The following is a 27,814-nucleotide window of genomic DNA, read 5'->3' on the forward strand; positions in this document are numbered from 1 at the left end:
GACAGGCAACCAACTGAGCCACCCAGGCTCCCCCCATTAAAAATTACTTTTAGGGGCGCCTGGGTGGCTCAGTGGATTAAGCCACTGCCTTCGGCTCAGATCATGATCTCAGGGTCCTGGGATCGAGTCCCGCATCGGGCTCTCTGCTCAGCAGGGAGCCTGCTTCCTTCTCTCTCTCTCTGCCTGCCTCTCAGTGTACTTGTAATTTCTCTCTGTCAAATAAATAAATAAAATCTTTAAAAAAAAATTACTTTTAAACAGAGGATCCAATAAAGCATACCAAAGAGACCTATGGCATCAGGAAATTTTCCGAAGACTACTTAGAAAGATGGGAAGGACAAGACACCAGGAGTAACAATGTCCAAAGATGAAATGCTCAGCCTTGCTGGAAGGGCTCTCCTCTGGGGCAGCCTATTTTAGAATATTAACCTGGGAGCTACATTTTAGGGACAGTAGAAACCACACCATCCTGAAATGATCTCTAACATTAAATTTTCAAATCTTTTGAACAGATCATTATTTAATCTCACTCCCACCACCCCCCTTACTCACAATGCACATTCTTCACCACCCAGTGGCCCCAAACCACAAAATGACACATTTATTTTTAAATTTAGAGTGAATTAAAACTAATTCTGTTTTTAAGAATCCCGTAACACCCCCTGGAATAATTAGAAGGACCCTGCAGTGTCACAAAAGCAGAATTGGAAAAGCACTGGCTTGTAATGTTGCCATGGGGATCTGCCTCCTGGAACAATCTAGTTCTAGGAAGAGCGGGAGAAAGGGGAGAAATCTCAGAAGAGCTGCAAATAGGGCATGGCAAGGTCGCATAGTAAATAATACAGTGAGTTAGGAGCTTTGCCCACCCTTCGTCCAGCCACAGGACACAAGAAGAAAGAATCTGGACCATTTCCGTCTGCCAAGAGCCCACTCTGTTCAGATCCATTTCGCAGAATTAAATGGAGGAGGAGGAGCGACTGGGAGGTGGGATTGTTTTCCTCTGGAATTGTCCAGATTCGGTCACTGAATCCGTGATTATCATGCAGGGAGCCTAGAGCCCAGCTTTCCTCTTTGCTGTTAAGAACACCAGACCCTCTAAGGAGGTGTATTGTTTCCCAATTTTAATTTTAGCATCTACACTTCAGCAATTTGCATTTAAATGTGTTGTCAGAGAACTTCCAGAAATCTTTAATAGGGAGACCGATTTGCATTTTAATATGCTGTTAAAGAATTTCAAAATATCTTTTTTCTTTTTCAGTGTGATACACATTACCAGAGGAATGGCCACCCTTAAAGAAATTGTAATTCTGGGTACAATTTAAACAGAGCTGGCTTTCAGAAGCACCGTGGCTTTGTTGGACTTCGTTAAAAGTTCCTTGTAAAACAGAAAGTCCAAAAGAAAAAGGAAACCTGACCTGAAGGCCTCAGAGGTAAAATGGATACTTCCCAGGTACAGAAATCTGAGCAACAGTGAGCCGGAGGCGGTTAGTTGTAAGAAAGGAGGATCTTCTGAAGGAGGAAACAAGAAGGTAGAATTTCCTTTGCCGTCCCTTGCAGGTGCCCCGCTCCACGGTTTCTTCGCTGCTGGAGCGTGAAGGCTCAATTCAGAGACAGGCGGAATCCCAGCAACCCACAAAAAAATCTTTCTGACCACTCTTCTCATTTAATACTTGCACAAGAGTAACTGTGACCCTGAATGGACACTTCGGTTGCTGTTGATTCTGGAGAAACGCTGATCAGGTAATGATCTCATGCCCAGCGTAATAAAAAATATTAGACATCTCAAGCCCTCTGCTTCTTCATCCCCAGTGACTCTGGGTTTCTACGCGTTAGCATGGCAATCCAAGCCTTCTGGATGCTACCGTCTCCCTATCTTTCCGATTATTGCTTGCCCCCTTCGACGGTGACCTTACCACCTTATCCTTACACGCCTTGGCCCCCTGAAGACTTCTGACCACAAATGCCACACACTGAGCTGTACTGAAGGAGGAGCAGGAGGAGAGAGAGAGGAGGAGGGGAAGAGAGAGAAAGGGGAGTGAAAAGAGGAGGAGGAGGAAAGGGGGGGGGAATAATTCAGAAATTCTAACTCTTGAGAATCTTAACACTTTTCTTCCTAAAAATCCCATGGGGTTTAAAATAACTAATGCCTCCTTTTATTGAAGGAAATTGCTTTTGGAAGCCTGCAGATAAGTTTATGTTGTAAATGGTGCTTTAGTAGCATCGTTTAAAAAAAAAAAAAAAGGCGAGAGTCACTGATGCTCACTAGGCCCCGCGGCCCCGAACCACGCCTGAAGCGCCGCTTCTGCTCCCCCGAAACGATCTCCAGTCCGGCAACCGGGACTCCGCCGAGGGGCCCTCGCTAGGTCGTCGGCCTGACCTCGGCCGCGCCCGAAAGGCAAGTGACCTGCTGTGACCAACCTGCAAGTCGTCGGGTCACGTGACGGCTGTGTTCCCGCTCCCTTCCGGCCGCAGGTGTCTTTCTGCCGTCCAGCCCTTTCCACCTGCCAGACCGGAAGTTACCCGACTCCAAGCGGGTTTTGTCCGCGTGAACTCCGGAGTCTGTACTGTGCCTCCGGTTTCTCTCTTTCCGGTCCCGGAGACAGAAGAGGGACCCCACGGAGCGCGGAGCGACCAGCAGCAGCCCAGGCGCAGGCACCCGAGCAGCCCCTCGCGCCCGCGGCTCCTCGCGCTTCTCGCCACATCCCGAGGTCCGGCACGTCCCCGTCGGATCCCCGCTCTTCGGCTTTTACGGCAAAGCTCTCAGGCTTTACTGGACCCTTTCTTTCTCCCAACTGGACCCAGCAACTGGCCGCGGTCGGACTGGGCTTGACTGAAAACCGGAAGGGGTCCCCCATCAGACGCGTCCGACTTCAAAGCCGGATGACGTTCGGGCTCACAGTGGTTCCGGCTTAGAAAACCGGACTGGGTCCCCCGCCAGACTGGGTCTGACTTCAAAACCCGGGCGACGTTCAGGCTCACAGATTGGTTTTGACTTCCAAAACTGGACGACGTTCAGGCTCACACTGGTTCCGGCCTAGAGAACCGAACTGGGTCCCACATCAGACTGGCTCCGACTTCAAACCCGGACGACGTTTGGGCTCACACTGGTTCTGGCTTAGAGAACCGGAATAGGTCCAGGTCAGACTGGGTTCGACTTCGAAGCCCCACCACGTTCGGGGTCACACCAGTGGGTCCACGTCAGACTGGGTGCGACTTCAAAGCCGGACGACATTAGGGCTCACACTGGTTCCGGCTTAGAGAACCAGAATAGGGCCAGGTCAGACTGGGTTCGACTTCAAAACCCCACGACGTTCGGGATCATACCAGTGGGTCCACGTGCGACTTGGTCCAACTTCAAAGCCGGACAATGTTTGGGGTCACACAGGTTCCAGCTTAGAGAACCGCACTGGGTTCCCCGGCAGACTGGGTCCGACTTCAAAGCTGGACGACGTTCGGGCTCACACAGGTTCCGGCTTAGAAACCGGACTGGGTCCCCTGTCAGACCCGTCAGACTTAGAAGCGGAACTGGGTCCAGGGAAGCACTGGGTCTGACGGGGGAACCAGAACGAGTTCAGGGTTGGACTGGGTCCGCTTTCAAGACCGACTGGTTCCGCGGCCTGAGCGGTTTCCCTGTGAGGCCTCAGGCGGAAGTTCTGCTTGAAGCTGAGGGAGCACGGGAACCTCACCAGAGAGAATGTTGAGTTACGGCGGCGGCAGGGGAACTTTCGCGGCAGGTAAGCTTATCCATTTATGAGGCGCCCTACAGAAAAGGGCCTCTCGCCCAGGTACTCAGCGGTGAGGCTGGGGGGAAACGACTTTTCCTCGGCGGACGTGTCTGGCGACCAGGCCGAGAACGCGGGGCCTCGGGCTCACCCCGCAGCCCGCAGGCCAGATCCTGGGAAAACTGGCCGAAGCGGGCACGGGTAAGAATGCTCACCCAAGGACGCTCTTCGGTCTGCCTGCGGCGCCTGGTCCGTAGGGGAGGGAAAATGCCCTTCGTCCCTTCCTTTCCAAACCCAGACCGGCGGGCGAAACAGAATGTGGAATGAGAGCTTGGAACGGCGACTTGTGAATGCCCTTCTGCGGACGCACGGGTCGCCGATCCCTCCGGCAGCGACGGCTGCCGCCATCTTGTGTGCCCCCTTCCGTGTCCTGAGAACTGACGTTGGCGCGCAGGGGGTTGCGGTCCCCTTAGCGCGGGCTGGACGGAAGTGCGGTTGCGCTCCGCTGCCGGGTAGGGCCCTGCCAAGGGTCGCCCCCGCCCTGGGGAACCGTTTGTCTTTATTTTGGTTCTCTTTGGGAGCGGCCCTGCATCTTGGGGGGAGGCGGTATCTTTTGCACTCCGTTTGGGGTTGCCCAGGGCTGCCAGGAATGTTTACTGTTTGGGCCAGCCGAGCCCTAACAAGAGGTTCAAGAGGATTTCCACAAAAATGGTTCTGTGCTCAGAAATTGGATGAATTGGAAGCTGACGTTCGGAGCCTGACGGGATTTCTTTTTCAGGCCTTCTCCCCGAAGTAGCGTCAGCCTGTGTGCAGAGGGGAGGCAGGGCGTTCTGAAGCCGCGGTGGAGCGGACGGAACCTTGCAGAGAAAGGGCGGGAATCGAGCCCGTGCGAGTCTGTCGGTTTGCATCTCCGCTGAAGGTCTTCTCCCTGTCGTAAAGAAGCAAACTGCAGAGAAGTTGTCGGTGGATGCGGGGCTCAGTCTCCATATCGTGGGACCCAGGGTAGTCTCCCGGGCATAGTTTAAGGGGCGCCTGGGTGGCTCGGTTGGTTAAGCGTCTGCTTTCCGCTCAGGTCACGGTCTAGGGGTCCTGGGATGGAGCCCCGCGCAGAGCCTCCTGATCCGCGGGGAGCCGCCTCCTCCCTCGCGCCTCCATCTGTGCTCTCTCTCTCTCTCAAATAAATAAAATCCTCTTTTTTTTTTAAGCCAGTTTAAGGTTGTTGGTGTAATTGAAAAAGACATGCCTTTACAGCTGTCAGCATTACATATACTACTTTTATTCTAACCAGGTTCACTAAAGGCCAAGTAAGCTCGTTATCTCTGTTACATAATTTGTCAGGAAGAAAGATAACTGAAGATGATGGCTAGCTGTTTAATGCCTCGTGAAATTTTCATGACCAACCTAAGCATAACTGTTAATAAGAAATCAAATAGATGTAAATAAAAGTTTGTAAATAAAATTTCTACACTAACTACGCGTCATGGTATGTCTTAAAAATAGTTTCCAAAGTCCTTTTGGTAACTTGAAACCTTAGTTATACTGAGATTAATTAAATGATGGTTATTCATGAAATATCTGGATCATTTCCAAATAAAATATTGAAATATTACCTACTGAACACAGATTTATCTACCTCTGGCTTCTACTTCCAGAGGAATTAAAGATACTTGGGTCTATTAGTAAACATGTTTGATGTCACACTGTTAAGTTTACCGTGAGGAAGAATATACTTCTAGAAATTACACAATGTACTTATAAATGTTCCAGTTCACAGAATGCTACTGTAACAGACAGTCCAAAACTGCGAACTTCTTAGTTTTCACAAGGAATTAAGGATTCTAAGGGTTGAGACTTCTAATCAATATGTAACTAAATCTGCTTAGAAATAATTACATGGGACAGAAAGAACTGATGAAGATAATTATAATTTTTATAACTTTTTGTTTGAAACATTGCTGGTTCCTTAATGTTTTGTTTTTCCAGATTTAAGGATACCTGTTCTCTTAAGCTACCTATGACTAGCAGCAATTTGGTGAACTATACCTTTGTAAACAAAGACATTTACTTTTTCTTCCCATTTGATCCCTCCAGAATTCAGAAACTCGTAGGTATTCTTTTCATGCTTCCCCCTCTCTCTCTCTCTACCTGCCTCTCCATCTACTTGTGATTTCTCTCTGTCAAATAAATAAATAAAACCTTAAAAAAAAAAAAAAGAATCTGTTCTCCTTTAACAGGTCGCAATTGGAAACACTGGTTATATTGCCAACACCTTAGCTGGAATGCCATTTGAGACTCAGATATGACCACATAGCTTTAAGGACTTTAAAGAATGAAGGTTGACATTATGGAGCCAATAAAGCCCTTTGGAAAAACTACCTGATACCTAGCTTACAAGGCTTCCCAGCAGCCTTACCAGGTAAGTAGAGAAGTTTCCTGGCAGGCCCAGGAAATGTAAGATATTTGTGGAACCTCAATAAGGGAAGAATTTACCCAAATATATAGGTATTGCAGGTGAAGTCTGATAGCTAGTCCTTGGCTTATTTCCTAACTTTAAGAGGCTTTAAAGAGTTCAATCTGATATTTCTCGTGAAAAGTTCCAGGAAAGGGATGCCTGGGTGGCTAAGTCGGTTAAGCAGCTGCCTTTGTTCTGCTCATGTCATGATCCCAGCGTCCTGGGATGGAATCTCACATCCGGCTCCTTGCTCTGCAGGGAGCCTGCTTTCCCCCATCCCTCTCACTGCCTGCCTCTATGCCTGCTTGTACTCTCTCTATCTCTGACAAATAAATAAATAAAATCTTAAATATTTTTAAAGAAAAAAGTTCCAGGAAGCAGAATTAAAAGGAGCCTATGTGAGCAATCACTATTTTTGCTGCACTTACGTAAATATCAGGCCAAGTGTACTGCAGACAAATTAGCTTTACTGTGATACTCTGGTAAAAGTGGAGTTGATCGTAGAGAGAAAAATTATGTTTGTACCTTCGTCTGTATTTAAATTCGAATCCTGCTAATTGTCTTTGAGGTTTGTTACATACCCGTAAACTGGTTTGGATACTGAATTCCTCTAGCTTCCTCAAATACCTGGTTATGACTCTCCAAACTTCTGTTGCCAATTCTCTATCACCCTTCTGATTGGGAACTATGAAAAAGAAGGACTGCCCTTGAATGTACTTGGAATGGATGATATTAGGTCCTTCTCACTACCCAGACAGTAGCCAGACTTCAGGGACTTGAACTTCAGGTTCATATCTCCCAATTTAAAAGGGCTCTTTCAGACTCTTGGAACTGTATACCAGCTGGAAATCTAAAATTAAAATTGACTAGGAAGGTTTCTCCTCAGAAGCAGACAGCATCTTAGGTAGGCAGCTTTCCCAAGATCATGGATCAAAATGTTCATTCCCAGTAGGAAACCTTTCTTCTTTTCCTTTTTGCTACTTGCTTTGCTTCTTTGTTAATGCATAGGAAAACAATGCTCCTTAATTCTTGCACCCGTCCCTGAATCTGCCAGTAAGCAAAGCCACCCAACAAAATCCCTAGAGTCTCTGATCAAACTTGTTCTTTATAATAGGATATCCCTTGATTATCTTTTAGCTGAGCAAGAAGGTGTTTATGCTGTGGCCAACACCAACAGCTGCACTTGGATTAACATTTCTGGGCAAGTTGAGACCCAGCAATATGATATCACTGAACAAGCCAGTTGGCCCTTCAGTGGGGCCTTTCTTTGACTTATTTGATTCTCATTAGTTTGGGTCTTGGAGACCAAGGCTTCAAAGTGCACTCCAAACATTGGAAGTTATCCTGCTTAGAATAATCGTTATCAGTCTTCCTGGTGCACTGAATTCTCTCAAAATGCATGTTCACAGGCATCTTTCACAAAGCATATGATCCCCTGATGAAAAGAATGTTGGAAAAGGAGCAAAGATAATGACCGGCTTAAAGAATGTGAACCTAGAAATGAGCAAAGGAAAAAAAAGAGAGACAAACAAGAAAGAGACTCAACTATAGAGAACAAACTGATGGTTACCAGAAGGGGGGTGGGTGGGAGGATGGGTGAAGTAGGTAAAGGGGATTAAGAGTCCATTTACCATGATGAGCACTGAGCAACGTATGGAATTGAATCACTATATTGTATGCCAAAAACTGATATAACCCTATATGTTAACTATTTTGGAATTAAAATTAAAAACAATTAAAAAATGTGAACCTGAAGCTATAACCTGTGAATATCATACAGAGATTCCACAAAAACTGTAAGAACCTGAGTTTAGCAGCGAGTGGCACAAATGCCTTAAATTTTGGAGACATCTCTCAGGTAGGCTGAGAATCTGATAAAAAGAGGGAAATTGTTGAAAACAAGGAAACAGGCCTGCCCAAAATAGAGTCACCTTTACTAAGTACCATAGCACAAAAGTGATACATAATTACAATTTTGGCTTTCTGAGAAATGGAATCCTTAACCAGTCAATCAAGAATTGCCTGATCAGTACTAGTTAGGTAACATGCCTGATAGACCGCTACCATCCCCTAAAGGAAGGTAACCTTGCAATTACCAACCTGCTTTTTTGCCTAGGATAATTTCCTTGTTGCTGCTCTCCCTTACGCTTATAAAGGTCTTCCATTTTGTGGAGCTCTTCTCTATCTGCTAGATTGCATTCTGCCTGATTTGAAACTATTTTTGTTCAAATAAACTCTTGAACATTTTAATGGGCCTCAGTTTATCTTTTAACAATTCAAACTGATTTTCTATTGAGCAGCAGCAAAGTAAAAACTCAAAGTCCTATCAGCTCAAATTGATCACCATAGATTTGTCTCTGGAGGAAAAGAAAGACATCTAATTTGATAAGCCTCCTTTTTGTTTTGCCTCTTCCACTGATCAAGTGAACCCACTGTTGGGATCTTGTATGGAAAATCTAGGGTACAAAAGGACAGCACCAAGCTATTAAATTCAACCTAGTGATGGAAAGCAGATGGAAAACAGAGAAGCTGATATGTCCAGAGGTTCAGGCTGGCAACTTCAGGAAGCACGTGTGCACTTACTCAGTTAATATTTGCTGCAAGCCAGGTAGAAGGGGTTCACACAGAAAGTGTGCTAAAATGGAATGACTTTGAACAGCTGGCTTTGTCAAGTGCTTCCTGCGCTCCAGCCCTGCCCTAAGTGCCTTCCATTTATTTATTTGTTCAGTCCTCACAGTAACCTTCTTACGTGAGAACAGTTTCTATCTATAGTTAACAAACAAGGAAGCTGAGACACAGAGGGTTAAAGAAGGTGCTTAATGTCACACCGTTCACACGTGGTGTAGCTTAGATTCAAACAAGGTCATCTGACCCAAAGTCCACATTTTTACCACTAAATCAATCCTGTCCATGTTCTCCAAGGATTCACCATCTTTGGCAAAAACTTAGAATCTTTCTCTCTGGTGATAAGGGGAGTTTCATGAATCAATCCACATTTTCCTGCCTATTTCACCTTGTGACCAGAGAAATAGATTTTACTATTAGTGCATTAAGGTATGTATGTCAAGAAATGCAAATTAGTGGGCTAAAACACTATGAGGGAAATTCATGCTTATTAAGGAGCAGATGGACTAAAATATCTTTGTCATAGGACAGGGACTATAAGTCCGCAAAGAGGTGAAATAAAGAATTGAATTAATGACTTCTTCCTGAAGAAGAGCACAGTGTCCAACTGCTGATGCTACAGAAAAATAACAAATAGAAATCGTGAGAGCTTGGCTGGGTTTGTGTACTTTGTGCATGCTGCCTGTTAAGCAGGACACTGAAGCTGAAATTTTACACACGAGATAGACAATCGTAACAAACTCATTTGTGTGTTAGATATTTTTCCAAGAAGGGGGGGAAAAAAACGGCCTACATTTGGAGAAAGCTGTCCAGTCAAAGCCTTGATAATCTTCTATTAAGAACTTTTTAAAGTCCATTAGATTGTGAGGCTTTTGAGACAATTGTGCAGTTCTTGATAAAACATTATCAAGTGAATTATTTATAAAGCTGCAGTAATCTGCAAACTCTGATGAACAAATCTTTTTGATGTCCTCATCTCCTGGAGGGCTGTTCTGGTGCTGCCCTCTGCTCCCTTCTGCAGGGATTCTGGGCTCTTTTTTGTTAGGGCTCAGTCACCTCAAAAGGTGGCACAGCTGCCAGAGAGAGGCAGAGGATGGGAAGGAGGTATCAAGTCAAGATGCCCCTCTGAGCCCTTTAGTGCCCCCAGCTGCTAGGTTGCTGGGAGAGGTTAGGCAGCGACAGAATATTGAAAACAATTGACTGGCACACATGCACACACATTTGGTAGTGATTTTTTAAACAGCTTAAGAATGTTGATAACTGTCACTCCCCGAAGGTTCTTCCCAACCCTTCAGAGGAAAGCCATTAGGAAAATCTAATCTTTCACAGTCCCAGAAACAAATATGGATCCTTTTTTTCTTTTTTTGGAGTAATGTTACTAGGTCACACAAAAGATTCCAAATCTGCACCATTGGAGTTTTCCTTCTTCATATATGAAGCCATTTTGAGGCAATATAACTCTTTCCATTCAGTGGGGGGGGGGGGGACCTGAAGCATTGGCATCAGACATATTTAGCTTTGAAACCTAATGCCTTCATTGTGTGACCCTGGCACATTCCTTAACATTTCTGAGCCTGTTTCCTCAATGAGACAATGCAGATAATATGAATACAGTTTTAGCTTTTGTGAGAACTGGAGTTGGTATAGTAAATCATAGCACATATTACATCTTGGGTATTTAGAAATAGAAGCTATTTTAATGATGGTTTGTTCATTCAACAATATTTAAGAGTCTTCCAGGAACTGAGCCCTGTTTCAAGCACAGAAGTCATAGCCAACCTCATGGATTCCTCGTCTTTCCTGAGACTATAGTCTTTAGAATTGTTAGTATTTGCCAGGTGGAATGAACTGGAGTTTATTTCAAGATGATGGGTTGTCCTCTTAGCTTCATCATGTTTCCTGACAAAGTACTATAACATCCTATAATCCAGCCTCTCTCACTTTAGAACATCAAAATCGAGTGATGGAGTTGTCATTCTCCTTCTAAATAGAGAAGTCTTTAGTGAGGGAGAGGAAAATGAAACTCACAATGGAACAGCAGGCTATTATATTGGTGTGGAGTAGTTATTGTTGCTGGTTGCTACTGTGGTTTAACCATGTTGCCAGCTTGTGATTAAGGAAATAATGTTACATCATGTTAATGTTCTGCTATGGGGAATAAAATGTAAATAGACATTTCTAACACGTACACCATTCTTATAAGTGGATAATTGTTTTCCTACACCTGTTGGCTTGGTATGGCAGTAGGGCCATTGCCTCGTGATGAACCTTAGAACACAGCTCAGTCTGCCATAGTTTTAGTGTTCCCTAGTAGGAAGCTGAGTTTGTAAAGAGCTGAAAAGTATACGTCTCTGGCATGTAAGAAAAGCAGAGGTTTAAGGGCATGATTTCCAAAAGGAAGCTTCACTCATCTTATTATAACCGATTGAAATTGTATGAAATTTTATGTATTAAAGATATATGTTAAGTTGATAATATTCCCTGTATATACTACATGTATATAAATTTTAAGTAAATTAAACTTATAAGTACACAAGGGAAGGTTTGATACTTAAAGTGTTTCTATTATTAATTGTTTCTAATAAACAAAACCATAACCTTTTCATTTCTTTTATGTAAATTCAGATTGTCATACATATTAACATTTTGAAATTCAAAATCATTAATTCAGTTTCCAAAAGTACCAAAACAAAACAAAAGGCAACAACTCACATAACAAATGTGTGATGTGTAGTATTCTGTATTTTAGATCTTTACACCATTATGTCTTTTCCAGGATCATGTTTCCATAATAAACATGCATAATCTTCATAATGAGAAAAATACTGCAAAACTAAATAAAATAGATGTATACATACATATTTATTTTCCTAAATTATTTTAACTTAAATTAATTTCATGTGAATATTCTTTAGTAACTGTATACCTTCAAGATAGCCACAGAAACAAGGCTGGGAAATCATTGCTCCGTTCTGGTTTCCTAAATGTTAGTCATTTATTACATCAACTCCATGTTTTTTGCCAAAATTTATGTATGTACTTGGCATATATATTTAAGTCTTACATTTTTTACTTCAAAAGATTCATAAAATATATATAAATATATATATTCATAAAGTATATATAAAATATAAAATGAAATTTTATATTCTAATCCTACCTGGAAATGATAATTATTTGCCATGAAGGAAGAGAAAGCACAAAATGAATATAATTAATGTGGTAATATTAAATTCCAAACAAATACCATTTTCTGCTTAAAAGCTCTGATCCAGGGGCACCTGGGTGGCTCAGTGGGTTAAGCCTCTGCCTTTGGCTCAGGTCATGATCTCAGGGTCCTAGGATCGAGCCCCACATTGGGCTTTCTGCTCGGCAGGGAGCCTGCTTCCACCTCTCTCTCTCTCTCTGCCTGCCTCTCTGCCTACTTCTGATCTCTCTCTCTGTCAAATAAATAAAAAATAAAACTTAAAAAAAAAAAAGGCTCTGATCCTGAGGTTTGTTCACTCTTCATTAAAAAAGTAAGATTAATGGGCTTGAGGAGGTCAAAGATAATCTACCACAAAACTGAGAGATTATCTTTGTAATAATTAGAAGTGCTAAAGTAGTATTGAACATGGGATTGTGTTAATAAAATGTAAAACTATATTATTAATCTTGATGCCCTTGCCACCCACAAACATTTCCTATGCTATTGTGTCTCACATGCTTTGAGAACCATTGGTCTCAACTGGCCAGGGCAAATGCAGTACTAGTGCCTTGGAAAACACCTCTAGAATTACAGGGTTCATACTTTTGCCCATAATTCACTACAGTGATAATAAAGTGACCAGAGATCCCAGTTCAACACATCCATGCCAACTTTACACTGTTGTCCCAGCATAATCATTCATCACATTCTCTTTTACACTCAAATGTGTCCTAATTTGGGATAATCTGTTACATTCTCACCAGGTCGATACTCATCTGCCTATCCTTTTTCTTTTTCTTATTTTTTTCCTAAGATTTTTATTTATTTATTTGACAGATCACAGCAGAGAGGCAGGCAGACGGGGGTGAGGGGAAGCAGGCTCCCCACTGAGCAGAGAGCCCGATGAGGGGCTTGATCCCAGGACCCTGGGATCCTGACCTGAGCCGAAGGCAGAGTCTTTAACCCACTGAGCTACTCAGGCACCACTGCCTATCCTTTTTTGAGCACCTACTCTGGACCTGGCTCTGTGAAAATCACTGGGAGTACAAAGGTGAGTAAAATAGTTTCCAGCCCTCAAAGAGCTCAAAAACAGAAAATCAGGGCAAGGGAAGCATTCAGTGACAATACAAGTGATAAAAGGTCATGCATAGGTCTGTGCCTTGTGCTGTAGGAACCACAGAGAGGGAGGGCAGATGAGACAAACACTGCAGCTTTCTCAGTGAAAAGGGCAAGACCCATAATGTAGGGGAATATTGAATCAGCTCTACAGAAGCAGGCTGGCCTTTCCCTTTTAAGATAATGTTTTACTCTGTGTTCATGAGTGTTTGGGAAACGGTGCAGTGAGGATGAAGGTGAGGATTATTTCTTCATTGGTTAGAAGGCGTGAGAACGTCTGACCCATAATTCATTACAGTGAGTATCAAAGTAACCATAGATCCCAGTTCAACAGGTCCAGTCCAACTTTGGTGCGTAAATCTTATAACGTGTAGAGAGAGAGAAAAATATTTCAGAGGGAAGATATTCTCCACAATTTACTAGTTTTAAAATATAGATCATGTTATTAATCTGCTTCAAACCCTTCATGGGTTGATCACTGTTGTCAAAATAAAATCCACTCCTTCCCATGGTCCACAGGCTGCACCCTTCCTCTGAAGCCACACCTCTTGCTGTTCACTTTAGTGCACTAAGCTTTGGTCAACCTGGTCAATATGCCAGGTTCTTTCCCTGGAGCTCTTGCCTTTATTTTTGCTTCCCTTCTGCCTGGAGCACCACTCTAAGACTGATTTATCTCATGCTCCAGGTCTTAGTTCAGATGTCACCTGCTTAGAGAGGCCTTCCCTAATCCATCCACTCCTTCCTACCTCACCTGGCTCATCATGTTTATCATCTTCATAGCACTGACCATAGTGTATCTGTTTCTTGGTTATTGTCTGTTTCTCCCATGAAGGAAAGAGCATGACTGTAGTATTCCCTGTGTCCAGGATAGTGAGAGGCAACAAAATAAGAGATTAATAAACATTTGTTGATTGGATTAATAGAACAGTTTGAGAGGAAAAAAAAATATTGCCAAATACTTATTTAATTAAAAAAATTTATAAAGACCATTAAAAAAATGTTCTGTCCCCCCAAAATGGGGACATATAAGACAAGAAAGAGAAGGGCTAAAGTCTGGGTTTCCAGGTTTGTGGGAGCTTGGTGAGGTTGAGAAAAGACCAACTGGTAGGAGCCTCATTGTAACAATTAAAAATTATTCACCCCTCCAGTGAGTGGTACTTGCCACAGGATACAATACTTTGTATCTGCAATGAGACTGCAAAGTATTTTTGCAATACACTTTGATACACTTTGAATATCCATTTCCAGATTACACAAAGGACTTCTCAGGTGACCTTGAGTAAATCATTTTGGTAAGTTTCTGTGTTACTTAAATGAGCTATCTCTATGGAGAAAAGAGATGCAGCTTGTTAATTTACATTTGCAAAGACACTTTGAAATCTCTGGATGAAAGAACTTCTGTAGGGAAGTGCTGAGAGTGAGGTAATATGCTGTGTCAAACTCTAGAGGCAGACAGGGCAGGCTTCAGGACACTAAATAGGAGCCTATAGCATACTATTTTTCAAATTAATCATCTAAGAAAACACCCTACTTTCACCCTACTTGAGTGTTTTAATCACATGTATAAGTTATTATTCTGATAATTATTTCTTTTAGTGTTTCCTTCCCAAAGTCCCAAGTTTGTGTAAAGGGAATTTTTAGAGGGATTGCCTATGAGGTTTTCCCTCCTTAACACTTAGTTTTTTTCATTCTTACCCTACATTAATGGCATTTGGTTCCTAAGCATGAGAGTCTCTGTTGCTGAGCTGATTGGGACCCAAATGAGGTCATTTCATCAATTCTAGACAGATGTTTACAAGTTGCAGTCAGAGATTAAAATAAGCTCAGGAAGGAGAAAAGAGAATTTCAAAGAAAGCTGCCAGTCTATGAGTTAATTATATCCATTTATAAGAATGGTATTAATAGTTACTTAAGAAATAATTCCAATAGAATAGAACATTTTCTTAGGATAATGATCGCTTTCAGCAAGTCAAAAGTAAGATATGAATTGTGTAAAACTGTCAAGGCAAAAGACAAGCTTAAAAAAACAGAAACAGGCAACCACCTTTTCTAGCATGTTACACTGATTTATACTTGTGATTGTGCCCAAATGATCACATAGCTTTCTTTACATTTTTCTTCACCTTATAATTAAATTGTGTTTCTTTGGGAGAGAGGCAGGCATTAAATAATTTTATTACTCGCCTTCAGAAGTAGGGAGGATTTGCCTTTACTGCACCTTGCTCTTCCTGAAAGAGAACCAAGCTCTCTGACCCTTTTAGTGGGTTCAGACAAGATATTTGCCCTTGGCACTGCCCCTTGAGATGGCTGCAGATCTTGATATTCTTTTTCTGTTCATCATATCTTTTTGAAATTTTATTTAGCTCCTTCACCTTTGAAATGTCTTCTTCCTCAGAAGATAGCTCGTCCCCTTCTAGCTGCTCAGAGGCATGCATAGCTGGGTTCGTTCCAGGTCAAGGGCTGCACGTTGTCAGTTATCACCCATCAGCTCATTACTGGGTGCATCCTAGACCATATCCACAATTCTGGTGATGTGAATACTGTGCATCGAGTCACAGAAGAGGTTACCTACACCCAGCCTTAGTGGTCGAGATTTCTTCTTGTCTTCTCGTACATGGATTGTGTGATTGGAATGGGGACAATCTCGTGGGTGCTCTAAGTCATATTTCTCCTTTGTTTGCCAAAGTTTTCTCAGCTTTTCAACTAGTTATCTTAGCAGATGCCTATCACTTTATGCTAGCTGGAAAGATGGAATGCATACTCCCTAGGGACTATTTGTAAACACCTGTCCCACCCTCTAATTCATCACCTTGACAACATAGTATTGAACATTATGACATGATAGAAAACAATTGAACTACTAAATTCTGGTGGGTAAGACATCCTAAACAAACACTAAAATACTATAAAGAGAGTGTTTGGTATTTTAAAATTAGTAACTTTTTGATGACTCCAGGATTTTCTCTAGTTTTTGACAGGACACCTAATTTTTTCTGTTTGTTTGGCAAAGAGCCTGATTATCTTGACTGAAAACAACTCAGGTTGTCCTCACCATCTCTTACTCAGCCAGCATCCAATATTTATTGAGCATCCACTGAGTGTAAAGCATGTTATAGTATATACGCTAAGAAAACACATCCTTCTCTGCAAAGGAACGCATTCTTTATTATTTTTTTTTTAAGATTTTATTTCTTTGTTTGACAGAGATCACAAAGTAGGCGGAGAGGCAGGCAGAGAGAGAGGAGGAAGCAGGCTCCCCGCTGAGCAGAGTCCAATGTGGGGCTCGATTCCAGTTCCCTGGGATCATGACCTGAGCCGAAGGCAGAGGCTTTAACTCACTGAGCCACCCAGGTGCCCAGGAAGGCATTCTTTAAAGGATGAATCCAAACAAATGGGAATACCCAATTTTCAGTCACTTATCTGAGCACAATACAAACAGACAAGATTGGGGTATATCAAGAAAGCTAGTTAACAAAGTCTGCACATGGGCATGTATCACATCCATCTATTGGTTTTATAAGTTGTCTCAGAAGCCCCCACATTTAGAAATGGCATCAAAATCCTGAAAATGAAATACAGTATACCATTTATTTAGAAGAGCATCTCACCTTGATATTCACCAGGCAGCATCTGTGCTCATGTCTCACCTGCTAACCCACTAATTATTCTCATAATGATAAGCATAGTACCTGCTTCAAAGGTTCACTGAAAGTCTTCAGGCAGGAATGTGGCATGGTAGAAGAGTGGGGCTTTGAGAGAGAGAGACCTGGATTTGAGTCCAGCTTTACCACTTACTTCCTGTCATCTCTCTGTAGGTAAATGACTAAATCTTATTCCTGTTTCCTCATCTCTGAAATGGATATAATAGCACTGAATTCATGTAGTCATGCAGGGGAAATGAGATCAGGTGTTAAAAGGCAGACAGCTGGGACGCCTGGGTGGCTCAGTTGGTTAAGCAGCTGCCTTCGGCTCAGGTCATGATCCCAGCATCCTGGGATCGAGTCCCATATCGGGCTCCTTGCTCCACAGGGAGCCTGCTTCTCCGTCTGACTCTGCCTTCCACTCTGTCTGCCTGTGCTCGCTCTCGCTCGCTCTCTCTGACAAATAAATAAAATCTTAAAAAAAAAAAAAAAAGGCAGACAGCCGTAGAAAGCCTGAAAGTAGTAAGTGCTCAAGAAATAGGAGTAACTTTCTCACTTCACTCCTATTGAACTGAAGTCTGTGTGTCAGAGGATGAAGAAAACAAAGACTTCTAGCAGCTGTGATCACTTTCTCCTATGAAATTTATGCACATTGCATGAAGGTCAATTTTAATTTCATGGTGACTATGTACAACCATGTATTATCTCTTGTGTTATTTATTGTTTTAACCAAACTAGGTATTTATCTCCTCAGCTGAATGAAAAGTCCTTATGCACAAGGCCTATTAGCACCTTTTATATATGTACTTTTAGGGTATACATAGAGTGTTCACTATATATTTTTCTAGTGACTAAAACTTAAATAACAAGCTAAATACCTATGATCAAACCATGATACCATGATTTTTTTTTTTTTTTTGAGGGCAGGAACTATCATATATAGGTACTTGCTGAAGACAAGGACCTTGTCTTCATAAAGTAGTTCTTCCCATATCATTGGGTGCTATGTTTTGATCTTACAAATTTTATCATTCCTAGGATGTAGTATTATGTCTTCTTGCACATAGAAAATATTCTGTGTATGTCTGATGCATTAGTGAATACTCTTAGACAGTATCAATGTTGGTGGAATTGAAACATGGGAATATAATTCCATGAATTGAGAAGGATATACATATAGTCACGGGGAAAATATGGTTATAAATTATCTAAACAACTTCAGGGAATCTAGGTCTTATAGAACTCTTCCGTCCTGGTGGGGCTGAGATATGATACTGTGTCATCCAGGTGAAGTGGGTCCCAAACAGCAGACCATTCATCATGACAAGCTAAGTCCTAAGAATCTAATAAAAAACTGTGTTTAAACCTCTGCTAAATACTCCTGGGGTAAAAAGAAAATAAACGGTTGTTTGAAATTATTTTAGGATTTGCAAACTTGAAACAAACATGTTGGTGCTAATGATTCGCTAGCTTTAGGGGTCCTCAAGTGAATAGGTCCTACCTTGCGCCTGAAAAGCAATTAGTCTCACAACTCATGAACATTTACTTTACGGTTCCATGAAATTGTGGCTCTGTTGTGGGTGGCCACGGGAGCATTTTGGAAAGTAAACAATTCCTTAAATTCAGTTGTTTAATATTGTGCTTTGTGGAATATCAGGGTAAATTATACACACACTCCCACCCTCTAAGAACTTAGTACTTGGTAGGGATGCAGATATACGTACAAGTAACTCAAATATAAAATAGATGATAAATGAGACACAAAATGATCTCAGTAATTATGACTTACATATTACTTTACAAAAGGCAAAATTTTGGCCCCACTATTCACCTTGCATATTCTGATTTCTCACTACTCCCCAATCAAAAAGATTATTAATAGCTTAAAGATTTTAAGATATCAATAAACACCTTTTCAGGTTCTGTATGGAAGATCTTGATCACACACACTTACATAAATATATAATATCACTGGTGGCTCATATTAGTCACATGCAGTAGTATTAAAGTCCTAAAATTAGGGCGCCTGGATGGCTCAGTGGGTTAAAGCCTCTGCCTTCAGCTCAGGTCATGGTTCCAGGGTCCTGGGATTGAGCCCCACATCGGGCTCCCCGCTCAGCAGGGAGCCTGCTTCCTCCTCTCTCTCTGCCTGCCTCTCTGCCCACTTGTGATCTCTCTGTCAAATAAATAAATAAAATCTTTTTTAAAAATCCTAAAACTTCCAGTAAGCAAGCAATTTCCTCTAGCAACATGATGAACAGCCCCAAAACAGCCACTTATGATCCTAGACCTTTTAGGACTTCTTGTTGCTTTGTCAGTGTTCTTAAAAAGGCAGTCCTTTCTACCCAGCCTCAGGGGAACTCAGGCAGACAGACTCTCACTATTAAAAGACTCCTGGGGGACTTACTGGATGTCTCAGCTGCTTGTCTTCACTGATCTTGTGCTTCTTAATGTAGCACAGGAAATAATGAACTTGTGGATGTAAATATATTCTCTGTTCCTATAAGCTTATCTAGGGATGATTCTGTTTGTGGAACCCCAAACAGATTTACCCCAAACAGGTGTTCTGACAGGCTTTCTCTGAGAACCAGACTTTTTAACCTCCTTGATTTATTTTTTTTTTTTAAATGGAGAAAAAAAAAAAAAGGCCCCTACAGAAGTCAATTATTTTGGCCAAAGTCACAGTGTTTAGAATGATTGAAGAGTTTCTTTGGTTTTAAACTCCAAGTAATAGGAATAGAACGTAGAATATGATGTTTGTTTGACTGCAAAGAACCATCTTATACTTTTTTTTTTTTGTCCAAATGATGATGTTACCTATTCCCATAAATGATTTCTGTTCAGTGAAGAATAAAGTTGAAATTTAAGAAAGGAAAATCTAGATCTGAAATGCTTGGATTCAAACCCAGATAATAGCAACATAATGGCCATAATCATATTTTATCCAATGGACACTTAAAAGCATCCCTGTATAATTTCTGGAAACAAAAAATGGATACAATATGGGCCTGGCATTTACACTATTAATATCTCCCAACATGATTGTATATGATGGAATATTGTATAAATATTGTATATGAAAGGAATCTGCTTTTAGGGATCTAATTCTGCCAGTAAATATCTGGATGACCTCACCAAATCACTTAATTTCTCCAGACCTCCATTTTATCATCTGTATGAAAGTGAGATATTCTCTAAAGTTTTTATTTCCTCAATAATCCTATGACTGTTTTAGGATTTCCTCTTTTCTGAATGTTGGTAGTTTTATATGCCCATCACTGTCTGAAGCAAAATGAAATGATTTTAGAATTGAAATCACTTTGAGCTCCTGGAACTACATCTTACCCAAAGTCAAAGGCGACCTGGCCTCTTCACTCAATTATCAGAAAGTAATTGGGGTGAGAGTTAATACATTCAAATGGAAGGAATAAGGTATTCTGGCCCGATTGCCAGCTTACTCTCCATCTCAAGGAAAGTAAATATAATGCATTTTGGAAGATACATTTGCCAACCAGATTGGTTTTCTACAGAGACCTTCCCAGGCCTCAGATACACTGGTCCGTAGATAACAGGTTGTTACCTTAGAGATACCCATAATCATCTACCTACTTCTTCCTCAAGTCCCACATGGAAATCAATGTGATGGTGATTTAGTAAAAACACACAGATGACAAATCTCCTTTTTTTCTTTTAAACCCTGAAGAAAAAAAACACAGGAACTTTTATATGAAAAAACTGCTTCATAAATTTCCCATTATAAAACAAACTTCCAGATTCATTAGCATGGAATTCGGTCTTGGTGCACGTATGTTTTTCCCCTCTTTTAGAGTCATTTAATCTCTCAGGGTCAAGTACTTTCAAATAGCTGCTATTTCAAATTGTAATAAAACACACTTTTTTTTAATAGAAGAAAAAGTCTGCTATAAATCCCTCTCCTGTCGACAGGCAGAACATCTTTAGAAAATGAGAGAAAGATGCTCAAGCAGTCCTCTCTAAAAAACCCAAAAATCTGATTCTGTTATTTTCTATAGCCATAGGCCAGCAACAAGTTCATTTTTGAACAACAACAACCAAAAAAAAAAAAAAAATGGGGAGAGGAGTCCAAGGAATTACATAAAGTTGATCCCTATTTTTGAAGGCAGAATAAATTTAATAAATAAGCAATCAGTTTGATGAGTAAACTTGTATTAAAGACCTACTTTGTGCTAGTCACAATCCTGGACCTCATAAAGACACAAGGACACATGAAGTATCACAGTCCCTATTATGAAGTTCATTACACAACACTCACTATTTTCATAGACGTTTGAGGATTATTATAATTTTTTTAAAAAAGGGCTTACTGATATCCAGATTCCAATACTGTGTGACTAGAAGAGGAGTGGTACATAGAATGTCTGTCTGTAATATATAATGATACAGTATATAAATATATTATATCGGTCGATATGAATCTACCTATAAGGCATGGAATGGGAGGAGAAAACATGTTAGCTTAGGGATAAAGATGACAAGGAAAAGGAGTTCAATGTGGCACATAGCAAGATGACCATACATCTTCAAGCATAGACTATCCCGGATATAGCCGTGATTCCTTCCCAGAAGGATGCACTGTATTATAAAACTTTACCCTGTTTAGGACGAGAACTAGAAATGGCAGGTGTGGCTTCAAACAGTAGGTCGTAGAAATGACCTACTGAGTTCCTATTGGTTATTGACCAAATTAATTCCTAATATGAGAGACATCCACTCATAGCGAGGAAGGAAAAGGTGGGAGTGGGGAGGAGAAAAACAATACAAAACAAGGTGAGAACAAAGAAGCTGCTAAGACTATGCTTGCTGTGCTCTAATCCTTGAGTTAGGGATAGAGACGAATGAAATGGACACATCCTCTGCCTGAAGACTTGCCTAATGTAGCATGATCTCGTTGCATGTCTTTTCCAGCAAAATCTTCAATTACGATTCTGACATGAGCCTCCTCATCACCCCGAAATCTAAAGAATTCAATGGACTGACTCTTTGTCATCTGGTTGAACCCTACTGAGAGAAAAACTCGCCTGTGAGGCTGCAGATGCCATTGCCAGCCTAGCCCACACTCATCAAAGGTGAATACCTTGGTTCATTAACTTTTCCTAAAGAAGTGACATTCCTACTTAGTATTCACCTACTTGGAGTTTTTATGAAAACCATTAAAGCCACCTGTCCAAAGTCTGTACCTAGAGAAAAGTGACACACTGGAAATTAATAATGACAGTCAGAAATTAATAATGAAAAGACAGAAAAGGAAAAAAATCAGGGTTTACTCAGATTTGGCTTTTGGTAGCTTTCTCCATTGTGCTGTTCAGTAGATGTTGTTCATACAGCCTTTTGCTCACCCAAATAAACGAATACTTGGATTTTAAAAAGATGATGAATGGGATACATTTGGAAAATAAATTAATGCCAGCATTTTTCCAAAGAAGGACCTCATTGTTTGCTTAAGTTATTCAATGTACAAAAACTCATGTACCTTCAGCATCTTAGGAATAGATTTACTCTGAGCTATCTTGATGTATCACAGACCACAAGCGCCAGTGGCAGGGTAGTGTATGGAAGCTGTATCTGCACATACCACTTTGCATTCTTAAAATTACCTCCAGCTAGAAATTGACTGAGTAAATAATGGTGGGAATTCTTAGGAGAAAAAACAAACATTTAGGGATTGGAGAAGAGGTTTTAAACATCACATTTTATGGCTGTCTTACTCAAAATACATCACCATGCCCAGTTTAGCTACAAAATAACACTGAAAGTATTGTCTTTTGTTTCTGCCACTTGCAAATTAACTACTCTGTTCTCTTCAAATAATAGTAATGATAACCATTTAGTGTTTTCCCAGGCTTCCAGCTACATAATGAACATGTCCTATTTCATAATGTTCCCCATAAGCCTATGATGCAGGTAATATTATACAAATGAAGAAATTAAGGAAGAGAGAAATTAGGTAATTTGCCCAGTATCATGCAGTAATAATCAGGTAGTTTGGCTCCAAACTTCCCTTTTAAACAGAATACCATCCTTCACTACCTGACCCCATCTGTTGATTTAAATATAGAATCTTTAGTTTGTTACTCAAAACCCTTCAAGCCTTACTTTAATTGACCCTTCCAGATTTATCTCGTATTTCAAAACTTCACACAGATCCCAGACTCTGGCTAAACTGGGACTGGCCATTTCCCTCAGACATCCTGAATATTCCCATTTCATACTTTACTGATAGTATTTCCTCAATTTAAAATGCAGTCATTTATTAAGGGCAGAGGGAGAAATGAAACCATTTAAAAACATATATAGATTTATAATAATAAGGCTAACATTTATTGACCAATTACTATTTGTCAAGAACTATATTGATCTACTTAGACAAATATATAATGGATTCAATTACATGTAATAATACATATACAAATTGTTAAGTCAGTGTTATAAAAGAGGAAACCAGGTCTTAGGGAGGTTAAGTATCCTGTCCAAAACAACCCAAATGAGAGTCAACAACCTGAACTCTGAGTCAGTGTGACTCTAATGAGCAAGATTTTAACCATTCTAGGCTGCATCTATTCCAAATTCTAATTTTCATTATAGTTGTTTGAGCATAAATTTTATATCTTCCTACTAAACTGCATACTTCTTGGAACAAAGGCTAGATTTTGTATATCCAACCCCTCTCCTACCTCCAAAACACATAGATTTCTGAGCGCAGTAAGCAGAGGCAAACTCAGGAAGTGGAGTAAGGAAGAGCAAAGAATTCCAAAGAAAACTGTCAACTCTGCGACTTCTGGACTATTGAATCCTTGGAAACAGTCTGCCTCCCCTGCCCCTTGAAGCATCACACCTCTTAAATGGGCATTATTTTTGCCCCTGGGTACAATGACATGGAAGCGGATTATTGCAGAAAAAGTCCGTATGCGGTGGGTCCTCTCCTGAACAGCTCTGCCAGAAATATCCTCAGGTAGAAATCAGTCACAGCCCCTCACCTCGCTATAAATGCTGTGGTAAGTGTTGTGGTTTGTGAACACATGGGAACCAACCATTAATCCAGACTTCTCAGAGATTACAAAGCCCCCAGAGACTTTAAAATCAGGTAAAAATTTTGAAAGGAACATGTTCTCTGGAAGTTTTTTTATTCCCAGTTATATTCCCAGCAGTCTTAGAAATATGTATGTAAATTAAAGAAAGTTATTTAAAAATTCTAGAGCCAGAAGATATTAATAAATTCTGATTTTGGTTCTAAAATGGGCAAAGACTCTAGTCAGCAAAATTTGAGACCACTTCTAAATTTATCTGACCCATTTGGCTACACACTGCTGCCTGTGACAGTATCAGTGCCCATGGTATTATAGAGAACTAGAAAGGTGTGTGGAAAGAATGCAGGATTCAAAGTCAAGACGCAAGGATTCAAGGTCAGGTCAGACTGTCACTTAAAAGCAGAGAAGGCTTGTCCCTTGGGCCTCATTTTCATATGTAAATTGGAGATAGCTGGACCTACTGACTTTGTATTATTAAAACAATTTTTAATAAAAATTATTAAAATTATTAAAACAAACCCCTGTAAAATACTTTGCAACATATAAAGTCTAAAACATAAAATGCATTAATCAACAAAGGAGGCAAAATTGTAGTCAACAAAAAGACAATATGTGATATATGTTTTCTATTTGATTATAAGAGAGAATAGTTTTTTTTTTCTACCTTCTCCTTTTCTTCCTAACTTTATTCACTTAACAAATATTTCCTGAGTGCCTAATATGTGCCAGACATTGTATTAGGTGCTGGGACTACAGTAGCAAACTATTCAGATAAGATACCTTGGGGGAGGGCATTGATGTATGTATAAATAAATAAATGAATAAAATGTGAGGATGAGAAGCACTATGGACATAATGACAAGGATTATAAAGAACTGTTTGAGAAGGAAACACATAGTCTACAATCTGAATAATCACAAAGAGTCTCTGGTACAGAAGAAACAGAAAATAAGAGAATATTCCAGAAAGAGAGAACAGCAACTCCAAGTTCCTAAGACTGCAATGATCTTGGCATGTTTGAGAGACAGAATCAAGGCCCCTATAGTAGTAGCATAATGAATGAAGAAGAGGGTATTACAAGATACTTTGTACAGGTAATACATGTAGGAAGGACCTTGGAGGCTGTGGCAAAGAATTAGATTTTATCTTAAATACAGTGGAAGCCATTTGATAATTTTAAGCAGGAGAGTGAGTTAATCTGCCTTGCATGGTCAAGATCTTTGATAAGATCAAGTAAAGAGGTAGAGTCTGTTAATATTATAACACTGAAGGGTTTTTTTTTTTTTTTTTAAGAGAGGCAGGCAATATTTAGCTTTTAAAAGGTTCTTTCCCTGTAGAAATTAATGGACATCTCAATCTCAACATTCAAAAATTGAGATTTCTCTCTAGTAGTCTTCCTCTTTCAGAAATGATAATTAGATGCTTCTAGCTTTGGGACAAAAACCTGAGGGCATCTTGGGCTCATCCAATTCATCAGCTAAGCTGGAGGCTATTTCTCACCCTCTTCCAGCCCAAGGCCCAAGTCATACTCTACCCTGCCCAAATAATTGCAGTAGCCTCCTCACTGGCCTCCCGGCTTTCAACCTTGTCTCTCTCTAGGCTATTTCCAACATAGCTGTCAGAGGGAGTCTGTGAATACGAAAGTCAGATGATATTACTTCTCTATCCAAAACCTTCCATTGCTCTCACATCTCAAAATCAAAATCAGGGCCCTCACAATGTCATATAAAACTTGACCCTGTGTAGCCCATTTGCCTCTCTGCCTGCCTTTCCTGCCAAGTTCCCGCTTTAGCCACAGAGGCTTTCTTGTTGCTCCTTAAACACTCATGCTTGCTCCACCTCAGGTCTTTGCACTTCTGGCCCTTCTGCATAAAATACATTCTGTAGATATACCACAATGACTTCTCATTTGCCTGTTTTAGGACTTTACTGAAATTCCATCTTCTCAATAAGGTCATCTTCAGCTACCCTCTCTAAAACGACAGCACTGACCCCCACACTCCCTTTCTCTGTTCTCAGCTTTATGCTTTTCCGTAGTACTTACCCACTTCCACCATACCATAGATTTCAGTTATTTCTTTGGCTTAAACCAGAATATGATTCTCCAAACTAGAATGTAAGCTCTATAACAGCAATATTTTGGTCTGTTTTATTCATTGCTGTGTCCCAAATAATACATAGTAGGAGCTCAATAAGTATTTATACCTCAGATGAAGAATCTGAAATTCACAAGCCTTCACCTGAGGTCAGTCATTTATCATGGAAATAGACCAGGCACCATTCTCCAGACCAAAACTGGAACCCTGGGTGGATTGGGAGAGGGGTGGTGGGCCAAAAAGATGGCAGGAAAATTAGAGAAGTGTTAGGAAGGCCTGTGAGAGAAGGCACTCTTGGATGCCCACCGACAACAACACTGATTTGGTAAGGAAATAAAGTAATGTTCTACAACATCTCCTAGACTTTATGTATATTCATGGTAAGTTAAGTTTAGTTTGTTTATATTGGTTTGTTGGTAATGTACTATATATAAATTATCCTGTGACAGAGCTAATAATACTGATCATGACCATGTAAATAATGACTAGAATTTATTAAAAATTGTTGCAATTATTACTAATAACTATCCCACAATCAGCTTAAAACAATTATTTATCATATTCATTTATAGATTCTACAAGTCAAATTCAAATGGCATACCAGAGAAGTTTTTCTGTGCTTCATGATGGCTGGAATCTCAGCTAGGAAAACTTGACTGCTGGGAACTGAAATCAAGTGAAGGCGTTTTTATTGACACAATTCGCAATCAAGGCTGGCTGTTGGTTGGGACATCAGCTAGACCTTTTGACCAGGCACCTTCTTGTGGTCTATCCATGTGCCTGGGCTTCCCCAGGGTAATCAGGATTTTTCCATGGTAACTCAGTGTTCTAAGAGGGAGTATCTCAGCATACAAGGCAGAAACTGCAGTGCCTTTCATGACCTAGCCTTGGAAGTCACAAGGCATCATTCCACCATATTCTGTGGCCAAAGTAATCACAAGCCACAGAGAGGACATGAGCCCCACCTCTTGATGTCAGAGAAGCTGGTCACATTGTAAAAGGATATAGGAGATGGGAGATATTATTGCAGTCCTCTCTGGAAACTCACAGAAACTATGAAAAGCATTTTACATAATTATGTAATTTAATTATCATAGTATCCCAAGTTAGATAGTCAACATTATCTGAAATTTAAAGTAAAAGAAAACTGAACAGTGGGAAGTTCAGTGATTTTCTCAAGATCACATTGTGGACATCTGGTGTTCCTGAGAGCCAGGTGAATAAAACTAACTTCAGAGTTCATGCTCTAACTGATATATCTTCCTCATGGCCAGGGGAGTCTCAATAAATCAAGTGATGTGGGACTGGGGCAATAACTCAAAAATCAAAGGGACTAGAAAGGGGAGATGAGTAGGAAAAGAAAAAGAAAATCAGTAGGGGCTATGGTACAGTGATGGTACCTGGTCAATGTTCAATTATTATTTAGTGATTTGATGTGTTTTACTTAACAGGATATGGAAACAACATAAACAATCCAATTCCTCCAATTCCTCCTAAGTTAACACAAACCAAATATTTAAAATTTAATTAAAAAATCAAGCACCATCAAAGTTCCATACTATCCATTTCATTCCATTATATTTTAAACATGATAAAGGAAGAATCTAATTGTTTGAATGTTCTCAATATTTTCATCTTTAAATGTTTAGTAGATGTAACCCAATGCCAAATTTGGCTTGATTTTATCCTAATGACTTCTGAAAAATAGCTACCATTTATTCATTGAGCAAATGGAAGTAGTCTGATGATTTTTTAATACTACCTGGAATTACAGTCAGTGCCTTTTCGATAATGTTCTCCTGGGCATAAACTTACAGATCCTGCTTGCATTGAAAAATTCACATTAAATTACTCTTCTCTGTCAACATAATGGTAGAAAATGGAAGAGTCAGCCAGCTGATAGGAAGCCTG

General features: G+C 40.6%; 1 protein-coding gene and 1 long non-coding RNA gene across 5 annotated transcripts in view; one reads left to right on the forward strand and one right to left on the reverse strand.

The window, feature by feature from the left end:
• The window catches only part of KCTD16 (potassium channel tetramerization domain containing 16), a 317,274-nt gene that overhangs the window by 217,730 nt on the left and 71,730 nt on the right, over positions 1-27,814 (reverse strand). The window lies entirely within an intron of this gene.
• LOC309862320 lies at positions 4,634-27,302 on the forward strand. 2 transcript variants are annotated; one of them, XR_014310414.1, is made up of 4 exons: positions 4,634-4,724; positions 5,957-6,138; positions 21,688-21,848; positions 26,476-27,302. It is a non-coding gene; the product is annotated as an uncharacterized lncRNA (long non-coding RNA). The 2 variants fall into 2 exon arrangements; XR_014310415.1 differs by lacking the exon at positions 26,476-27,302 and having other exon boundaries at positions 21,688-21,953.

This window comes from Mustela nivalis (assembly GCF_964662115.1).
Source record: "Mustela nivalis genome assembly, chromosome: 3".
Classification (NCBI taxonomy): Eukaryota; Metazoa; Chordata; class Mammalia; order Carnivora; family Mustelidae; genus Mustela; species Mustela nivalis.